This window comes from Falco peregrinus, chromosome 5 (genome assembly GCF_023634155.1).
Source record: "Falco peregrinus isolate bFalPer1 chromosome 5, bFalPer1.pri, whole genome shotgun sequence".
Classification (NCBI taxonomy): domain Eukaryota; kingdom Metazoa; phylum Chordata; class Aves; order Falconiformes; family Falconidae; genus Falco; species Falco peregrinus.
Genome location: NC_073725.1, coordinates 38,228,492 through 38,249,425, shown reverse-complemented (window position 1 = coordinate 38,249,425; position 20,934 = coordinate 38,228,492). Strand labels below are relative to the sequence as shown.

The window sequence follows — 20,934 nt, the reverse complement described above, 5'->3', positions numbered from 1 at the left end:
TTATCATCTGACTTATGAACAACAAACTGTTCGAAACAGAAAAGAGCTGGGGTTTGGAAATATCAAAAATCATATGTTTGATGACCTCAGAACCTTTTCTTCTATGTTTTTGTTATTTTACTAGAATCAGATACTTTCTGCCAAGTGCATCAGTTTTGACGGATACATTTTCCACTATAATAATACTTAAAATTAGAAATATATATCTATAAATCTCTCTAAGCATGTCAGAGCATGTTCTACATGTGAAGGACCATGTGTCTTTTTTTGCTATAGAGATGATAACAAAACACAGATGTGTTGTTTTTAAATCAAGAGGAGGCATACAGATGCTAGCATTCAAATCGTGCTACTTAAAATCAGTGTGCATTTAGATCAGCTGATTTATGCACTCTGCTGAAAATTAACTGTGTCTTAGCACCCTCACTGTAATTTTTTTGTAGGTACAAAACTGGTTTATATACTAGCGTTGGATGGTAGGGCCTGTTGATGGCCTTGCAGAGCTGGTAATTGGAATGTTTTTATTTGACCAAAGAACAGTATGTAGTAGCCTACTGTGCTGATATAAAGGAAGTAATTTTCTGCATCTCCATAGTCAGTCTTTAGTAGTACTTATCTCAATTGTAAATGCAAAAGGTTTTGCTGTTTCTTCTGTGTAATTTCTTCCAGCAAGTATCAACTGAAAATTATAATGTAAGACTTCCTACTGCAAAAGTTATTAATTTTCATAATATTTGGTGTTCTGCCAAAAATGGTAGTCTCATCGTGAAGACTTTTACAATTAAGATAGTTATATCTGCAATTTACAATTCAGTCCAGCAAGTATTAGATAAATAATAACATATTTAGATATAAATTTCAATGCAGTATTAGTGCAGATACAAACTGCTCAGTGTGAATAAATGTTTTCCTTGCACTAGAATCAGATTGGAGAGAAATCTTTATCTTCAAGGGTAAGAAAGCTTTTTTTGGTGTGAAGCCCTTGCAATGAACTGTGTAGGCACGTAGGGTGAGCTCTGATGTCTCTTCACATGTGAAACTCTACCTTAACCACCCTGCCAGGGACTGGTGTGGTCACCTGGGCTGGTAAAATTTCTGGAACATGCTTCAGGAATATTCATGTGTTAAGTCCGTGACTTTTTTTTTTTTTTTAACTAGAGCCCATCTTCTAGAAAAGGAACTCCTTTGTATTTAATGTCTGTAAGTAATGGAGAGTCCTCATGTCCGTAAGTCATTTCAGTGTATTTTTGACAGTGCTAGTCATACATTATTTCCTGTCTAATCTTGTTTGGATTTGGTGTACAGTATCTAGAACTCACCTGTGTCTCAAAGATCCATCTACTTTTCTACATTGGTCCAGGTTACTTTCACTGAAATGAAATTACCTTCGCAGTATGTCTTCATGACTGTTAAGCCATCATTGCTGCTTCCCCCTCCCCACTGTTTCAAAGTAGTCATGCTGGCTCTCAGCCTGTTACTGCTTTCTTTCTAGTAAGACATACCTTTGTGTTGGCTCTGCAATGAATGGCAGGCGAATGGGTGTAACTTAAAACCACTTGCTTTTTGATTTTAGCTATTGTCTTTCAACTAGCCTGCCTAAAAGTGCCTCACGCTGAAAACTTGTGCTGGACCAGAAATGATTGCTCAGCAACAGGCAGGAGGTCTTGTTTCAGAGGCAATATCAGCTCAAAAGAATGGGGAAGTAGCAGCACTGGTTTGCTGCTAGAAGGCATGCTTTTCAGGCATGGAAGATAGTGATTTTTTCTGAATGTAAGTTGGACAGGTCAAAAAAAAATCCACAAATCCGAATTCAAGACTTCCCACAGGCTCATGTGAGAGCAAAACTTCATCAGTTTGTACTTATCCGCTCTTTATTACTTTTAGTGGAGATAACCCTCTACTTGGGCAAATAACTTTTTGCTCGATGATCAGCACAGGTTACAGTGTAATCTGTTTTTCCTTACCCTTCCCTCTCCCATTCTGAAGTATGCATTGCTGTAAGTCATCATCTGGGTTTTCTAGCTTTCTAAAGGTGCCTTACTTGAAACCTACATGAAAGAAAGCTTTTTCATTGTGCTTACCATTCTGTAACACACGTAAACTTTGACCAAAAGCATTGGGTTGATTGTGCTCTCAGCAGCTGTTTCATCTGAACTGCACTTTCCCAGAGATCATTCAGGTCGGTTCTAGCAGCTGTGAGATAAAGAAGAGAGACGCTCAAGCAATAAAGTAGTTCAAATGTCAAAACATATTTTTGAAAGGCAATTAAAACTGATTATTTGCAGTGTTCGTGATCACACTGTGGCCAGCAGTGTAAAAAAGCTACTGAGGTTAATAGTTTTCTCCATACTGTACAAGCTAAGCAATTTTAACATCTCTGGGAAACAGTCCTTTGTGGCTGTTTTAATGAGCTTTCAAAACAATTGCCCAAGTCTCTATTTCAGACACCAGAAAGTCTTCAACTTTACTGCCAATTGAGGGAAATCCAATAACATCAGGTTAAAGTACCCTTGAGATTCTTTGCTGGCTGCCAAAGCTGTTAATATCTATTCAGAGTACAAACACCTGGGCTGGTTTTTTGGTGGTTTTTTTTTTGTTCTTGGAGGTTTTTTGGGGGGTTTTTTTGGTTGTGTTTTTTTTTTTTTTTTTTTTTAATGCAAAGCGCTGATAGCATAACTAAAAGAGCTGGGTGCTCAGTATGCCATTCTCATGGCAAAGTGTACAGAGTCATTAATAGCTTATTTTGAGTCACCAAACACCATTTTACAGTGAAATGACTTTTTTTCAGTAAACACCGACTAGATTTAAATGAATTCTATTCTGGTTGCGAAGTATGGAACTTGAAGAGAATGTCTTAGTAGTCACAAAACTTGATTCTTCAAAAAAGTTTAAAAAAACTTCCAAGTCTGGTAAATCAATCAAAAGATGAAAAGAGGATGGGCAACAGGGGAGATCAGTGCAGTCATGCAGCAAGAGAAATACCCATAAAGAGGATTTATACTGCAGACCTGCGTGTACAAAAGCAGTGCTCACTTTCCTAACCAAATTCTTTAACTGTATGTGATCACTGCCCATGAAAGTCGCTGCAGTATTTCTTTCCAATTCTGCAGTTGCTTTATATGGATGTTAGCAAGGTAAGCGAGGCAAGCAGCGGCCATTTAAAAAAAGCAGTCTCTTTCTGTAGCTGCTTTAGACAGATATATACACCAAGTCCCATTGTCACGTGACCAAGAGCAGCATGAGCTGTGGACCTGACACAAATGCAGTGAGTTCTCTTGTGGGTGGGTGGGAGCTTTGTCCTCATCAGGAACTAGAAGGATATCCAGTGTCACTCTGCTAGTGGCTAAAAACCATGTCTAAGTCCCACTTTGCTTTACTGGGTCAGCTCTTTCTTGAATTTGAACAGCTGCATGCTTCCTAGCTGCACTGAAACAGCAAAATAGGCATGATGCCGTCTTTAAAGGCTAACCAAAGTAGTTTGTTTATACTGGAGCACTAGTGTAACCAAAGTAGTTTGTTTATACTGGAGCACTAGCGTATTTGTAAACCAGAACATGTTAAATAGACAGCTACTCTGTTTCAGTCACATCCTGGAGAAGCTGTTTCTTGACTAATAAGTTAATTGCAAAGTCTTGCTCATTCAGCTCTTCAGTTGTGTGCTACAGGTGTCAGGATAGTGGATTTTTGTGATCTTGTTTGATGCTTTCTGACATATGCCTTCTGGTCATGTATTTCTAAGTTCTCACAACACTTCCCATGGTTCAGCATAACCTTCTAGGAAGGCAGTATTATAAAGCATATATGCAAGACCTTTTATTCAGAAATTATACTGGGGTATTAATGTTCGCATATCTGTCTTGAGTCCCAAAGTTTCTGTAGAAGTTGAACTGAAGGAAATGAGTCTGCATAAAAGGGGTTCTTCTGTCTTTCGGAGAAATCCTCTTTAATTTGAATGTTGGCTGTGGTTTGGTGCCAGTACCTCAAGCTGTGTTGCAACGCAATGACGTATAAAATAGGACTTTAGCTGTATGAAATTGCTCTGACCCCTTCCTCCCACTGCATTGTTCTAAGAAAACTGAATGTGGAGGGAAACTAATTAGTATGAAGAAACGTTGGAGGCTGCTTCTCTGGTCTGTTAGAGCGTTTCAAGATGTGCTTCTCAGAGTAGGGGACAGCTGCTCCCGCTGCAGGTACCGCTTCCTTCCAGCAGAGAAAGGTAACCGAGGCCCATGCTCTTGGTTCTGTTGCAATGTTTTATCTTCCCAGGCACTTTGTGGTACAGCCAGCATAGTGAATAGCCTCAGGATAAAGAATACTTTACAATGTCTGCCTTGATTGAAAAACTGCTTTCTGTAACAACCAACAGCTTGGCACCCGTAGGCATGTAGAAGACCCCTGTTCAATTCTGCATCTGAAGGGCCTTGGTGACACGAATCAGTCCTAGGTGAATGACCCAATTTCTGGGCTATTTAGGAGGTATGTGGAAAGGTTGTTTTGGGGGCCTAAGGCTGAGCAATATTTGATGTCACTTCACATGGGGGAGAGGAGGAACACTCTGAAAGGAGCTCCTGTTCACTCTGAAGCAGAATAACTTCCAGATACCTACCTGCCTTTCACAGGACAGATTCTTCTTTGGTCTAATTTACCCAGTGTTTCTAAAATGCAGGATCTCTGTAGTGTAATTTTTGCCTGTTCACAATGATAAGAAATCTACTACTAGATCTTGGTAGCAGCTGTTTACATAAAGACTTGGAGTAAGTGAAAGTTTTCTTTGCCTTTGAGATAATATTTCTGACAGCTTACAATAAATCTCAGATAAATGAATGCTTATGTTCCCACAGAGGTCTCATACTATTCATCTTAGGAAGCATGAGTTTGTCATTTTGAACTGTATAGCTTCTGCTTTACCCAGCCAGATTCTAGGGAACTCTAGGGAATACAAAAGCATTTGCCAAGATATAGAAGTGACATACTGGGAAGATGAAATACCACAGATTTAATGGAGAAAAATATCTGAGTTGGACTTGTCCATATTTTAGATGCCGGACTTGATTTGTTACTGTGGCTTATTTTTAATGTTTCCTAAGTAATGTTTGCACTTGCCAATAAAGTCTATTAAGCCTCAAATGAAGTTACCAGTACAAAAAAATTCTAAGGATAGTTTTTCATTTTTAACCTTTATATTAATGTTTCATTGCTGCCAGATGAAAGTCACCATCCAGTGGAAAAAATATGCGTGTAGCAATTCAAGATCAAATCCTGAATCATTATAGCAGGCCTAGAATCAGTGCACAGCTGGAATGTGAGCATCACTGCCATACACTGAAATGTGCAGAGGTGGAAGAGTGAGCCAGGAGGCGGTGTCTGGCTTCTTAGCAGCATACTTTGCATCCAGTGTGATCTGGGCATACCAGAAACCTGGGGGCTGCTCTCTGAATATGCTGCTTGCAAATGTATGAGCACTTGAGACAAAGTAATTAATGGGAGACTAGGATCCCTCTCTCTCTCAAACACTTAGCTTTAATGCACCACATTAACACTACTTAAATACTGGAGACTGGCACTTCATTTTTGCATCCTAGTAAAATGAATTGTTCCTGTGCTTGATTTTATTTTCTTGACTCCTTACCTCTAAGTAGCACAATTAAAACGTAGGGGGAAAAAAAAGGGGGTTATGTGGGTGGCGAAAGCCTTGAAACAAGCTGCTATTGCCACTGTTTTGACAGAAAACAAAAAAACATTTTGACATGTCACATCAGCACCTTTCAAAAAAAATTCACTTTGGTAGTTTAGGAAATATTTACAAATATTGTGTTCAAATAAGTTTGTTGTAACAGTAGTAAAATATATCTTGACTATTAGACTCCTACTTAATTTCCTTGCGTATTTGTTGAGTTGAACCATCCCAAACAAATCAGTATCAACTTCCCCACCCCAATATAACTTCCTTGTTTCCTTGCTACATTCCTTGTTTCATTTTATTAAAGAAAGAATAAGCAGGAGAATGGGAGGAGGCAGACTGAAATCTATCTTTTAATATTTTGGCCAGGGATATATATGCTACTGATAGAATTTGAACACAGATTAATTCATGAATTTGTCTATGCTAGCATGTAATTATTTTTTTCCTTGACTCACAAGGAAACTCACACTGTGATAAAATATACAGTAAATAGCTGTGGTTGTTTTCTGGGTTTTTTTCTTTTTTTTTTTCCCCTCCTCTGCTTTTTTTTTTTTGTGTGTCTTCTTTTTCCTCCAGTACTGTTTCATTTGAAATAGGATTCTACTACTGATAACCTTGACTGCAAGCAAAACCTCCCACTTAGGCCTTTGCAAAGCGCGACTAGTGACATCAGCTTTTATTTAAAGTTTAATTGAGAAGACCAGTCTACTTCCTAGTGAAAACTGAAGGTAGCATCTGATTTTTCCTTGCTGTTAATAGCACCACAAACTGTGTTAGTCTAGTGTTTATATAGTAAAGTTTTGAGTTTTCCAGTAGCTGGAAGATGATGCTTTCATGCTCAGGTCATCTGTTTAATCTCAGCTTCGTTAAACTAGGCAAATGACATTGCAAAAATGTTTCTGTGATGAAAATTGGATTAATAGCTTCTACAACAACAATCCATTATGTAATTGTTGCTAAATGTCAACGTGCTTTGATAACACCTTGTCAGATGTGATGCAATGTTGTACACAATTACCAGCTTTCCACCTTTTCACCAGCTGGGAATGTAAGTTTTGTTACCGTTTTCCCAGCAAGAGAGACACCATCTTGCCATCATCATGGCTTTCTCTGACCTCTTCTCAGGAACTTGAGCATAGAAAGAGTTGCCTGATACTGCTAGTCTGAGTGAGGGAAAGCAACTTCTTACTGAAAATGCTGAGCCAGGAGATTATGACTCAAAATTAATAAACAGCTAGACCCAATTCTGTCAGCTTTGAATCTGGTCATACAATATCAATCAGCTTGTCCTTTACATAGCTTATAAATGCATGTTTTAAGGATATTTTCTGGGGTAGACTTGTGGAAACTCAATCAGTGGTGAATTAAGCCGCTACCTGAGTCTAATTAGCCGTATGAAGAGCAGGAAGAAACCAGATCCCACCAGACAGGTCTCACAGTGAGGTAACTGCTCCCCTCACAAATAGCACCACCCCTTCAACACTGAAAGAAAACACATGCAAATCAGCTGCAAAGTAAAGTCAAGGTCAATAACATGGACTAACTCGCATCAGAGCACAGCTGATGAGCAGTGTATGTCTGTTCCAGCTAGAAGTGGCTAAATAGAGAGTCTCACCAACAAAACACCAGGGGTGGGGGAAAATCCCAGCTTTGTCATTCTCAAGGCTGTAGGCTGAGATGCCACCTGGTCCACAGAAGAGGTATCCCATGCTAATATTTGGTGCAAGGAGAAGATCACTCTGCTCTCTTTTCTTTTTCTTATTAGTAAAATGCTCTGTGTGTTAGGCTGCTGGCAAACACTGCCCCTTGGATGTTGGCCTATCATGTCAAATATTGCCTTGTGACAGTATTGAAAATATGGGTGTTGTGTACGATTTAGCAGGTACTATGGCCTCTCAGGTGGTAGGTTTGGAAGTAATGTGGCTAGATGGTGGGTTTGCCTTGAATCTTATTGCATTCAGCACTGGTGCTATACTCCCTTCCCTATGATGCAGTCTTCCCTTTCAGGTTTCAAATGCAATAATCAGATTATGAGTATTGTTTTTAACCTTAATTGGTTTAATTTAATTAGTTTATCATTAGCTCTAGATCAGGACCTTGCTTCAGTACTCTCTCTGCTATGCTACATTTAATTATATTTAATGCAATCTCTTTGCTTCCCCAGAGGCTAAATAAGCCTGCAGCCAAAGACTCACAATCAATGCAGAGGGCTATTTTCAGACCCTGTGTTTTCGGGTAGGTCTAGAAGAACCAGGATTAAAACATGCATTTAATCTACTGTTTAGTTCCCCATTTCTCCATAGTACTGCATGACCCCTGAAACTGGCAGCAGGAACCCAACACAATTTAATATGAAGAAATGATTCTTTCTCTCTGTACAGCTAATAACATAGTCTTGTACCTGCTTTTGCTGTTTTTTCTCCCTTTGCACCACTTCTGCCTGCCTGGTCTTTTACATTCGAATGGTTATTTTAACTGAAGACTTTAGTTCTATTTGAAACATCTGCGGGTGACATGTATGGTATTGAGCAGCTCCGCAGAGCATGTGGGTACCCGTTCAGTTCAGTGCTGTAATTGTTGGCTTCCTAAAAGCACTTTCTAGAAGTATCCAGTTTATCAGTTTTCTTTCCATTGTCCAGCACAAGTGGAATTCTACCATTGCCAATGAGTTCCTGTGTTTACCACCATTGCTGTGGCTCCCTTTCTCTTACAAGAAAAGGTAGTTTTCATGCCCTGGGGGCTATCCTGCTGTTTCCTAGGATACTTTTCACAGAAGCCCAGAGATGCATCCTTCAGTAAAAGAAGTATTGCTGATTGCCTACGGGTAGGGTGAAAAGGGCAGAGAGTAACAGGTTTGAGCTGAAGACAGTGTGAGAAGCAAAACTGACAGAATCTGATGCTGGGGAAATTTGCACCCATCTTTCTTTCCATTTCTGCTTTTTTAGAGCAGCACCAGCCCCTATTTGCCTATTCTTACTACACACCCCCAACAACAAGAGAGTCCTGAATGGCAAAGTATTTCTTCAGGTTTCATGGCTGGGCATGTTGCAGGGTAAGGGGATCACTGTGAATCAAGCTTGTCAGGAGCAAAGCAATTATCAAGTGAACAAATTAACATTTCCTCAAAAACATGGAGACTCTACAAGCATGAGAGGTGTGAAGACTAATGGAATGTAACTGGAGGTGAAGGGAGAATATAGAACTTCTGTTCTTGCTGGGCCAGATGCTCAGAGGACAACTGAATTCTCTCTACTTTAGGGAGGTTCTGGCTTCCTAATACATCTTATGTGTCACTGTCCTCTAGTTTTGCAGGTGGGTTTGGTTCAGTAGTAAAAGGCAGCAATGGATTAGGTAAGAGTCTGGTTAATACTCCTCTCATACAGAAGAATGACATGTTCCTCTGAATGTTTCCGTAGTGGTACCAGGACATTTTGCCCAAGCTTGCATTAATATAACCCTGTAATAGCACATTTCACCCAGAAATACCAAAGGGTTTCATAAAATCAGCTCCACAGTCTTGCTGTGATGTATGTTAGGGATTTATTATAATTAAAGCTGATTAAAAATGTTGCATTCAAATTCTTTTTCATTAGATTATGTATACTGTGCAACATTGCAATGTTTCCTCTTATTTTGCCCCAGGAGCCTGGGGAGCCTTGAGGGAGAAGGCTGCTATGTGGTGTAGAGCTACACTTAAGCATTCATATAGCCCTTCTCCAAAGCAAAAATCTTAAATGGCAGCCCAGGAGGACTTGAACAAGACTGCCAAGGCTGTGAATGTTCTTGGCTGCATGGAAGGAAACCTGAAGGTAGAGTCTCCAGGAAAGAGAGATCACTGTCATTTTGAAAGGCTGAAATAAATCTTTTGCAAGTCTCATTTTGTCATGACAGATTACAATGGCCTTTCTGAAGAACAACTCTTCTTTCGTTCTTCTGGAATTTCAGACTTGTTTATTCCAGCCTACCCTCCTCCGCTGCTCATACACAGAGGAGTAGAGACGTTACAACTGTCTTTAGCCTTTCCAAAATCTCCTGGGAAACATAGGATATGACCAGCAATAAAGACCAGTAGTGTTATCTTTGCTTTCTGTTATAGTAAGAATACAACCCCTGACACGAATTTTCAAAAGGCTACCTCCCTTCCATGGTGTGCTTAGAAAGGTGCTTTTAATAAATAGATAAGATTATTCAGTAATGATTCTTGAACAGAATTTCCTTTGCACTAGCAAACCACTTACTCCTTTCTACTGGATTTTATTATAGGAATGAGGACTTTTAATTTGCTAATAGGTGACTAAAAATGCAATTTTTTTAGATGTTCACAGTTTGAGTGTATAGAATCATACTCTTCTCCTTTTTCAAAGAGACATTGTGTAATCCTTGCCTTCTTCAACTTCAGTAGGGTCACTCATGACCTTACATCAGCTCTCAGAGTATGTTGTACTACTCTGCTGTAACTAATAGCATTAGTAATAATTATGACTCATAAACCCACAAATTTCTACTAGAAGCAAGGAACATTCATGCATTTGAAAGCCACTGTGCTCGGACATACTTTAATTATATTCACGTTTTTCGAAATCAGCACTTCACTAATATGTCAGTTTAAAAATACTAATCATCACGCTTTTATTTAAGACCTACAGCAAGCCAGAGTTATAATTGACTATTTTCAGGCGTCTGGGAGCAGCTATAATAATTATAAGGAACCAGAGCAGCAAGCCCTATTTATAGACATCAATTCAAAATAAATACAGAATAAGAAAGAATTATGACTTTGAGAACTGTTGCTTTTAAAACTATCTATGGAAGCATAGCCTACTGCTGAAATGATAAGATAGACTCATGAATATATTGCATGCTATATGGCTGAGCTGAAGTCAGTACTTGGAAATAATTATTTTTTTAAAAAATGCTACTTTTGGAAAGAGAAGTTGCCTGAACAGTCTTTAAAAACAGGCAACATTTTAATTCTTTTAAAACTTAGGAACCAAAATGTGTTTGACTGAATCCTCTTTTTCACTCTGTTTTCTTTAAAGACTTCTATGCCATCATAAGGAAAAATTTACTTTCTTGTATCTGAGAAAAGATTTGCAGGAAAAGATTGAAAAGACTTTACAAGTGTGGGAAGCGTGATACGGAAGTATAGAGGCAATAGTCAAAGTCATCCCAGTGTAGTAATCACGGTTAAATATATGCTGAATTTTAAGCAGTTAAATTAGTTGGATCAGGATGAAAAGTGGCACATGGAGTGAGTTTGGAATGAACAAAGGAATTCCAAACCTCCTCATACTGTTTGTACTCTAAGAGAAAGTCATAGTCCAATTCTCCAAAAACCAAAGATGGAAAAGGAAACAATGGCAGAACTTTCTGCTTTGAGCATTACATGGCACAAAATGTTAGACATCCTCCACCAGTAGGGATATGGAAAACATTTGTTTCAGGTTTCCACAAAGCTCTGGAAACTAACTGCTGAAGAAGTTGCAGTGGAAGAAAAGCATGGTGAATGAAAGAAATCATGAGGGCAAAGCATGCTTAGCAGTATAAATCATTTAAAAGGTGGTGGTGTATATCATCATGCATTTAGCGAATAGGTTTTCTTACTAAAATATACTTTGCAGTGACAACTGCAGCATTGCTACAGGAATATATTAGCATTAGGCTGATGATTTAAAGGTGAAATGAACTTAAAACAATATGATTGGCTATTAAAGAGCAATGTACATAAGAGGAAGGAGTAGTAAATTGCCAGAATGGCATTCTCAGTCATCTCAAATGGAAGCTTGTGCAAAGAGAAGTTTACACAACTTTGGCTGTTATTACGAAAGGTAAGCAGAGTAGTCTGGATACCTTCCACGAAGTTAATTTACACGTTTGTGAGAGCTCAGGTAGAGCTGAGGATCTCCTCTCAGTAGATTATGTGCATGGCTGTAGAGAAGAGGAAGGCACATGGGCTTGAATCAAACAATATTGTCTTAAGCACACAATCAGCTGCCAGGTCTTTGGAGCTCTGAAACTAGCAGTGGCTTTCATCTTGCTTGACTTCAGATACAAGACTTGCCATGTAATCTGGTCATGCCAAACTCAGTTCAAAGACAGGGAAGACAGTTAGGCACAACTGAGCTGTGTTTCAGCTGAACTCTCTTGGCACCTGCTGTGAGATGAGAAAAGTTGAACCTTCTACTCCAGTGAGGAGGTTGCACTGTACTCTGCTCCCCGATGTCAGTTGGCTGTTTGGCTCAGAAGCACGTAGTCCAATAAATCACAACCTCATTTGTGCCACCAAGTACAATTTGGCGTGTCCTCTTGCCCAAATTAAAGATGTAATTAATGAGTCATTAAAATAGCTGGCTCTCCTGTCTCAGGCTGGTGCCCTCCAAAGCCCTGCAAGACTATGCCTGAAAAACCTGATGTTTTGAGGACAGGATATCTGCAAAGAGCCTACCCTGCGGCTAGAGGGGGATGAGGGAGAGGGTCAGTCTGGAGCCTGGTGAGCTGCACACAGACACCTCTCTGCCAGCTTTCCCAGACATATGCACGGGTCAGCAGTGTAGTCTGAGCACATCAACAGGATGTCAGGAAGTTCACTGGACCAAAGATGAAGGCTCTGACAACAGCCAAATGCATACTCTAAGTGTACTTCTGTACTCTTGACTGAAATGTTTAAGATCTGAAATGCTCTCTTCCACCTTCCCTGAGACGTCTTGGGCTGCTTTGACATGTATTATTATTTACTTCAGTTGTATTTTACTTTGCTGCCTATTAAGGCCTTAGTTTATTACATAGCTGTTCTTGGTGAATTGCTGTGGCTCCTTTGTCATCACCTGTATCTGATAAGAACTCCTACACCTACTTTTCATTAGGAGGACAGTTTTTGCTAATTTTGAATATGCAAGTGTTGGGCATTCAATGAGACAATGATGAAAACTTGGAATAGAACATGATGAGGTGCGTGACTGTCTTTATTTTGTCTGGCAATCTTGGTATGTCACTTTAAAGCATTGTTTTATTATAAGATCACAGCAGAACACTTCAAACTTCTGTGTAACAGCAGTCATAGGACAAATCAGCATTAACTTCTTATACTAGTACATCTGCTGGAAAAATGTCTGACAGAATCGATCTTGTCTAATCTTGAATAATCTTCCCAGGCAGCTTGGGACCGTTACAGACTTTTCATTCTCTTCTCTATCAAATTAAAAACATGAATAATTAGTTGAGAAGAAAAAAGAAAAATTAATTCTTGTCCCTCTGAGAAGAGCAAGAAAAGGCTGCAGAATGTCAAGACATATTGATATGAGTGCAGAAGAATGTCTATGGAATGCAAAAAAGTCGTATTTTTTATTTATCAGAGGCTAAATTTTGTTGCTTGAAAGAGAAAACCCCTGTAAGGATTAAGGAAGGGTGGGAAGACAATACCTCTCTGGTTAGTTTATGTCAAAGAACTTAAAGGATGTGCAGTTGTCAGCTCTTTAAAAAAATGGCTTCAAGAGAGTTTTTAAGCATCTGTTTAAGAATATGCTAAGAGAAACACCTGTCATCAGATTAGTAGCCTAACTCACGTCCCATTTTTGGAGATTACAGTTTCTGGGTTATTTATAATCTTGAGTTTAAGGTATTCTTCAGCCAAAAGCAGGACATATTTTCAGAATTTCTAGTATATCTGTCAGTGTTTGCTGGGCAGAAAAACTTTTGTTCAGGAGAACGGTGGACAGACTTACTGCTAAGATTTGAATTAAAAGGCAAAGAAAACAGGAAGCAAGTGCTATGTGTCCTCAGATCACCAACCATTCACTCTTTGATTGCTGAAGAGAACCACACCTTTAGTTCTATAAAATCTGCTTTGAAGGCAAAAGTCATAGATTATAACTTTTAAGTTTAATCAAAGAGTTTGAAGTCATGAAGGACCTTGGCAGTCTGGAAGAAGGTTTGTCTTGACTGTAATGACAAATGCCTTTTGGTTCCTATTGTGTCATATCCACAATTGAATGTAGTTTGATTTCTCTTTGTAAATTCCCAGAGTACTTTTTTTCAAATACATTTGCCACTGTCCGTGCTTGGACTGATTACATTCCAGTCCAAGACAAGTATATTCTCTGTCTTGGAGATCTAATTCTTCCTCTTATGGACAGTTCTGGTGCCTGGGGTTGTCTTGGGAAGAACTGATGATTTTTATTTCCATCTGTTAGTCCAGACATTGGTCTCCTGCTTATTATTCTTCTGTTTCTCTAGAGAAAAAAAGTGTCTCATGTATTTTGCCTTGAACAGTACACTTCTCTCAAATAAACCCACATTCATTGCTAGTCTTTGCAATTTTCTACTTGCCAATGTGTTGACTAGTCTTTTCCCTTGCATTTTCCTTCTTGTTGTTTACATCTTCTGCTGGGAATTTTTGAATAGCTTATCACTAGTATTTTCTTGATTGTCTGAGATATGGATTTGCGTCTTGAATGACTTGAAAATGACCTCATCTTCTAGAACTGGTACTATATAAGAACTCTAGATTTTCCTAGCTGTAGCAGATTTGTGTTTTCCTGACTGCTGCTCCACCTCTTATTTTTTATTTTGGAAAAGAAAAAATTAAAATGTCAGTGTCCCTTTAGGTAATTTCTTTCACTTTCTTTAATAATTAAACCTTATGTTGAAAATTATGCAATTTCTCCATCAGGCAGCTAGCTTTACCATAGAGCCCAAGAGGTGAGAAATGGTGACAACACCTCACACTTCATACTGACTGCATCGCTTGAATGTGTGGTGTCTCTTGCAGACAGCTCAGCTTCAGCAATTTTGCAGTAACACTTTTAATGCCAGACTGGATTTTCTCTTTCAGCTTTCCTACGAAGTCTTTCCATTCTGAAGTAGTACTCCTTGCTTCATTTTTTCTGACATCTGATTTTAAGCTGAATGCCCCTTTGTGCTCTGGCTGTGACTGCAGCTCTCTAGCTGTCTGCTTCTCATTCCCTCATTTCTCCATGGATAGCTTCAGGCACAGTAGCTGAGTCTTGCAGGTCAGTAACTTTACTTCTTACCACAAGAATCCTGAATGTCAGATTGTTCTTCAAAGAATACAGAGCAGCTTGTCCCTAGTGCCTGCTTCAGGCCAGTTAATTTTATATTTCCCAGTACCATTGCTATTTGCCTCCATTTGGGCTGAGAGGCCTCTGTTCAGAGCAAGCTAAAACAGCCTCTTAGGTGAGATTTTGAGAATCGAGAATCAGTATTTACCTTTTAATTTGATAGCTGTTCTTCATTAACACAGTGCTCTGCTTTTTTTCTGCCCCCCCCCCCCCCCCCCCCCCCAAGCCCTGTGGAGTGTCATAGGGTCAGAAGGACCAGAAGGACTATTACATACATGAGGATGTTCATATATTTTATGCATTCCATTGTGTTACCTTTTTAATGGCAAATTACTGATGAAGTGAGGATGTGTGTCACATACATGTTCTTTAGGGCGTTACTATACCTATAATACCTATTATGGGTAATTTACATATACTGTAGGTAATATAAATATAGGTGAAACCTAGGGCGTTATTGATACCTGATACCTATTACTGAGCCCTTTCAGCATGATTGCTGAAGAAAAAGGTGAGAGAGCAGTAGTGGCCAGATGAGGGAGGGGAGCACCTTTGGGAAGGTGTCTCTCCATGCACCCTGGCTGCTGGGCACAAAAAAATGGGATGCCCCTGCTGTGCTTCTGACCAGAGCAGTCTGTGGGCCTGTAGAAAGGGAATGGTGGTGGGACTAGACCCCTTCCCCTTCCCTGCACACAAGCTTCCCTTGCCCACAGTGCAGTGGCACAGAGCACCCATATAGTACGTGATCACTGCACTGGGTCAAGTCCAAGGTACAACTAGGCATCCTCTTTTCACTGCGTCTGACAAGTCTCTGTCCAGCCTAAGGTAAACAACATACAGCAGATAGCTGCTTATTGAGTATGTATTATACTGCTTCCTTCTCTGCACATGAGTCCGTGGGCTGGTGCAGTGCTGTTTGGACTGAGGGAGAGTATCCCCAAAGTGGTACTAGCCTGGAAAGGAGAGAAAGGTCTCCTTTGCAGGGGTGTCCTTTCCAGTAACACACCTGGGGTCACACAAGCCGGATTTATTGGCAGCATCACAGCCCTTTTAAGATCTTACTAGTACAAAGCAGTCTAGGACAGAGATGGTAAGTCTTTATTACTTGCTGAACACAGTGGGGCCGTTTTACAGCTATAGGTGCTACTTTAGTCTAAGAAATGAATCAACCAGTTTCTTTTTTCTGATATCATTCAGCAGCCTCTCATTACAGAAGGTTCATAGTGCCGTTTGCACAGGTTGTCATCACTAATCTTTGCCTCAGTGTAATGATTCAGTGTCTAGCATTTCTTGGTCTTTTGTCACTAAATAAATCTTAGGCATGGGTGAAAAATTCAGTGATTAATTAAAAAAAAAGACTAATTGTACAACAGTTCCCAAAAAGCAGGTAAAATGTATACATGAAGTACCTTATAAAATTCTCAGATTATCTTGTAAAGACTTCTTTTATTCTTAGGAAAGCCCTTTACGTCACCTATGTAGAACATTTGGGTTCCTTGTTTCTACTTGAGCCCACCAATTTTTTTATTGTTGCTCCCTAGGGCAGGTTAGACAGAACAGAGAGAAATTTGATGATAATCTTGCCCTAAGCTTAGTCTGCTTCTGCAGTATTCGTAAGAACAAATGCATAAATGTGCATGAACATTCAGATTTTAAAAAAGAAAACCTATCCTAGAAATCTGATGAACTTTGAATTTTCATCTGATAAGTCATAAATAGACTATAGAAAATCCTTTATATTCCGATTTAGGCAACAGCTATCCTCCAGCTGATTAAAATTTATGGTTCTATCAGAGGAAAAACTATGCCATGTTCATAGAAATAATAGGTGGATGAAGTTCAAGAGCCACCCAGTGGTATAAATTGCCTGCATATACCATTCAGAGACCTGTATTAGGTTGGGAAAATCTGGATTTATGCATCAATGGGAAAAAGACCAAAAAAGAGTGTATAAAATATTCATAGTTAATAATTAATTAGACCCTACTCTTAATACCTTGAGAAAAAAATTATACTTTCTTTGGTTCTCAGTTAAAATGCAAGAAGCAAATCTGTTTTTCATACAAAGACACATGATGTATTAAGATGACATGTCAAGGACCAACCTACATACACAGTTTTGGGTTTGTTAGTTTTGGCTGGGTTTTATACTCTGTTTTATCTGTGAGTAACTGACTACAGCCATCCTTCAAATGAGTTTTATCACTTTTATGTCTATCATACTGTCTGTGAGGCAAGCGGAAGGGCTGCAGACTCTGCCCTGAGTTCTCCATAGGGAATGCCTGTTCAAGAATTTTGCTTCTCAGTGATCCATTCCTCTTCAGCTTCCTCTGAGGTGCTCAGACTTGCAGAAGGAAACAGACCCAAACCTGTTTCAGTAGGTAAGACAGAACAATTAAGCTGTAACTGTATAGAGGACATGAAAGAAGTCCATCAATCATTTATCCTAGTGAGCTAACACCAAACAGTATTAATCATAGCGCAAGGGCAATATATTTCATTAGTTACTCTTAAACAAAGGAGATTTCTAACCAAAATCAATTATGACAAATTTGTTAATATTCAAAGTTTTTAAGTGTCTCATCAAGGTCTTATTTTCTGTGGGGTTTAATTTGTGTAGATGTCACAATTGATAACCATATATTCTTGATCCTGCTATGATCTTGTTTTCATTTTTTCCTTTAAATGAACAGTATTTCACTGTACCACTAAGCTAAATTGGTGTCCCTATTATTAAAGCTTTTCTCTCTCCTCCTAAAAATAAGGTGGGAGGGAGATGTAGATTGTCTCCCTTCTGTTTCTTATAACCTCTGATGTTAGTTATGCAAAGATGAATATTCTGAATATTTAAATAGTCACATCTGATATCTGTCTTTCCATGGAAAGGATTTATTCTTTGATAAATCAACTTTTTTTTTCCTTACAAAAAAACAGGAAAGGAAAAGTATGACAGGGTAATTCTAGGACCAGCTGAAACCCTTTCAAAAAAAAAATATTGTTGTGTAGTCATCAGATTTTTCTTCCTTATTCTTTATGCAGTTTTATGAACCACATTAAACTTTTATATCCATTGCAGATATTGCAAAAGATCACAGCTATGTCCATGAATTCAGTAAACTTTGATAAGGACACTGAAACCTCAGGTGTTCTAGAAATATTGAAGTTCTATTAACTGCAAAGAATGTCATTCGTTTTGCATCTGTGATTCCAAGTAAGTACCAGTTTATTTCAGCAAGCTGCACCTCCTTATTCACTCAATGACAGAAATATCCAAATAATTAAGAAATTACAAAAATGGAGGAGTGGTGGGAGGAGTGGGAAAATTAAGGCCAGAGAAGAGAATAGGCAAGAATAATAATTCAAAATATGTATTTAAGTTAAAAAAATGACACAGTGCTTTCTCACTATAAACTAGTTGATGAGTTTGTCCTGCTTCTAGGAAGGGCTGTCTTTTCATAGATGCAATAATAATAAATACATTTTTTATTCACTTGAAGACGCCAAACATTTACAGATATCTTTTTCATTCTTCCTAGTTATTTAAATATTTTTAACAGAAGACCTTTAGTAACTGTATAGTGGCTCATTGTTTGCAAGATTGGTTTACCAAATGTTTCAAGTCTATGCAAAGCACTAAAACCTGGTTAGTAAGAGGATCATACTGCTAAAGCAGGAAATAATCTGTAGGGACATGAAAAGTAGTCATTAAGAAAGGGCACTTCAGGGATAAATAGGTTAGTCATGTCAGAGAAAATACATTTTGAGGTAGTCCAGAGGATCTCTGTGGGACAATGAGGGCAAGGCAATAGCCAGAAGCCACGAAGACCCTTTATCCCATAGCTGGACCTTTCTGTCACTTACAGCCCTTTCTTGCTCCAAGAGCTCTGAAGTAGGAAGAAATGTATTTGGAAACAATTAGCTCCACAAGCACCAGAAGCCTGGTGCAGCCTGGCTATGTCTTGTCCCTTAATGTAAAATCTGGTGGGAACCTTGGCCAAAGGCTCTCGGTTCTGCCTTATATTTGTGTGGCATCATTCCCTAAAGCACAGATTGCTGCAGTTGCAAGAGATTGGCCAGCAAAATAACAGTGTTAATACGTACAAGGTGGTGGAGTGAATTTGCATATATTCACACATCGACCTTTTCTCTGCACCCTTTTATAACTTTTGTAGGCATTTAATTATCATTGAGACCTCTGCCCTTCTGATAAAGCTGGCCAACAAGCTCAATGAAATATTTATCTTTTTTTCTTTTCTTTAAGATACCTACAGAATATTAAAATTCTGGCTTTTAGCTGGCTGCAGTAAAATAAAAAAGAAGTAAAATGGTCTGTACTCTCTCTTCAGCTCCTGCATACCTGACCATGACAGATAGTCTTATCAGCAGGTTTGCTGTACATTCACTGGTCGTGTTTCACTCGTGCCTGAAGGCAGTCCCACTTCTGCATTGTAACAGATTATATAACTTCAATTTTCACTGGACATGCCCAAACATATTTCTCCTTTTTGAGAATAAATAGTTCATTTCTTCCATAACAAGGAGTGCAAATGTGATTATAGAAGTGCTGATATGGTCCCGAGAGCTACCAAGAGTAATAGCCTCCTATGATAGGAGGAGTTCTTTGCTGAAATGGCTAGATAAATGCTGGCATTTGGACAGATAGGTAGCTATACATTAATCAGTATAGGTGTGTATCTCTCCAGGAGCTGGGATTTAGCGCCCTCTTAAAATTCATTTTGCATAACACCTCGGATGAAAAACCTCACTTCTTTTTTCTTTCTGCATCACAGATGCACCACCAGATCCGAGGTGAAAATAAATACCATTTGCACATATGCCTTGCCCTGTCTGTTGGGGACAGCAGGCTGTACACTTGTAGGCCTGTTGTCAGCACAGCAAAGTGGCCAGTCTTGCAGACACCAGTGGAACTGGCTGGCTCTCCAGCAGTGAGTGACAAGCTTGAATTAGGAGTTCTGCTGCTGATTAAGCCTGTGGCTGTACTGCAAAGACAGAACGGGAACACTCATCCTTCCATACAAGGACTGGCAATGGCAAAGACTTCAGGTATAAATAACATCAACAAACAGTAGTAAAAAATCTGGGTTTTCTTTGATGCATAATTGCAAAAGGACAAAATGTAGTGAAAAACAGAAGTAAATATTTTGCCAAGAAAGGTCATTGTTATCATGATGACCAGGCTCTTTCAACACACTGATATGCCTGGTAAAGCGAGCTGTCTTCTTACTCCTATTATTCTGTTACCACCTGTTTTTGCTTTTTTCACCTTCATGCAAATGTTTATTTATCTCATAATCTCTTTTAGCCTAAAAAGAAAAAATCACAGCATGTCAGTGTATTAAGAGAGGGTCCATATGATTACCAGCATGGATGGGAAAGGTTCTGTGGACACTCAAGCACTCTTAGGAAAAATTATTTTACTTCCTTTTCTTTAGATCCAGGACAGACTCTTCACATCTGTTAACCTGTAGCAACAATTCTGTTAATTTCAGTGGGGTGAGATTAGCTTTTAGCTGTGCTGAACAATAAAATACTTGACCTCGTTTTGCTTAACGTCCTTCTTCCTTTGTGTGCTTCACTATGTACAATCCCTCACACAGAAAACTGTGCTAGTAATACTGCAACACAATTAAATTTGTCATCTGCCACCTCTGATTACCAGAGTTTAACAATCAGTCTAAGGGGTTTAGGTTTGGATTTTTTTGAGATAGACTGCCCAAGGTCAGGTACAAGAAGGAATGAAAGTGCCGTGGAAAAAAAGCTGTTGTGAAGCAACAATTCCAGGGAATGCTTTTGTCAAAAATATAGTCTTATACAAAAGTTAAGACCTAGGGATTTGATCTAATCTTTTGAAATGAACCTGAAATCTTGAAAGGACTTTCTGATGATATTACACAATCATACACACTTCTGAACCTTTGATGGCAGGAAAACCTCAGAGAATCTGTAAAAATATTTAATATCAATTTTTTTATACATTGTCTGGATAACAAATTCCTTTTAATGGAAAGTATCAAGATTTAGAACACACAAAACAAAACTCTCTTCACATTAGATTTCAAATCTGATCTCTCAGAAACTGCAAAAATTGGAGCAAGCCTATCCAAGCCAGCAGTGGTCAGTGTGCTCGTTTGGAAGAGGCCCCATTTCAAATTG

General features: G+C 38.9%; 1 long non-coding RNA gene across 1 annotated transcript in view; it reads right to left on the bottom strand.

The window, feature by feature from the left end:
- Nucleotides 1–16,944: 16,944 nt before the first annotated feature.
- Nucleotides 16,945–20,934, bottom strand: part of LOC129784618 (uncharacterized) — a 39,120-nt gene continuing 35,130 nt past the window's right edge. The window contains exon 3 of the long non-coding RNA XR_008747566.1: nucleotides 16,945–17,129. This is a non-coding gene — a long non-coding RNA (uncharacterized LOC129784618). The remainder of the gene's footprint in view (nucleotides 17,130–20,934) is intronic.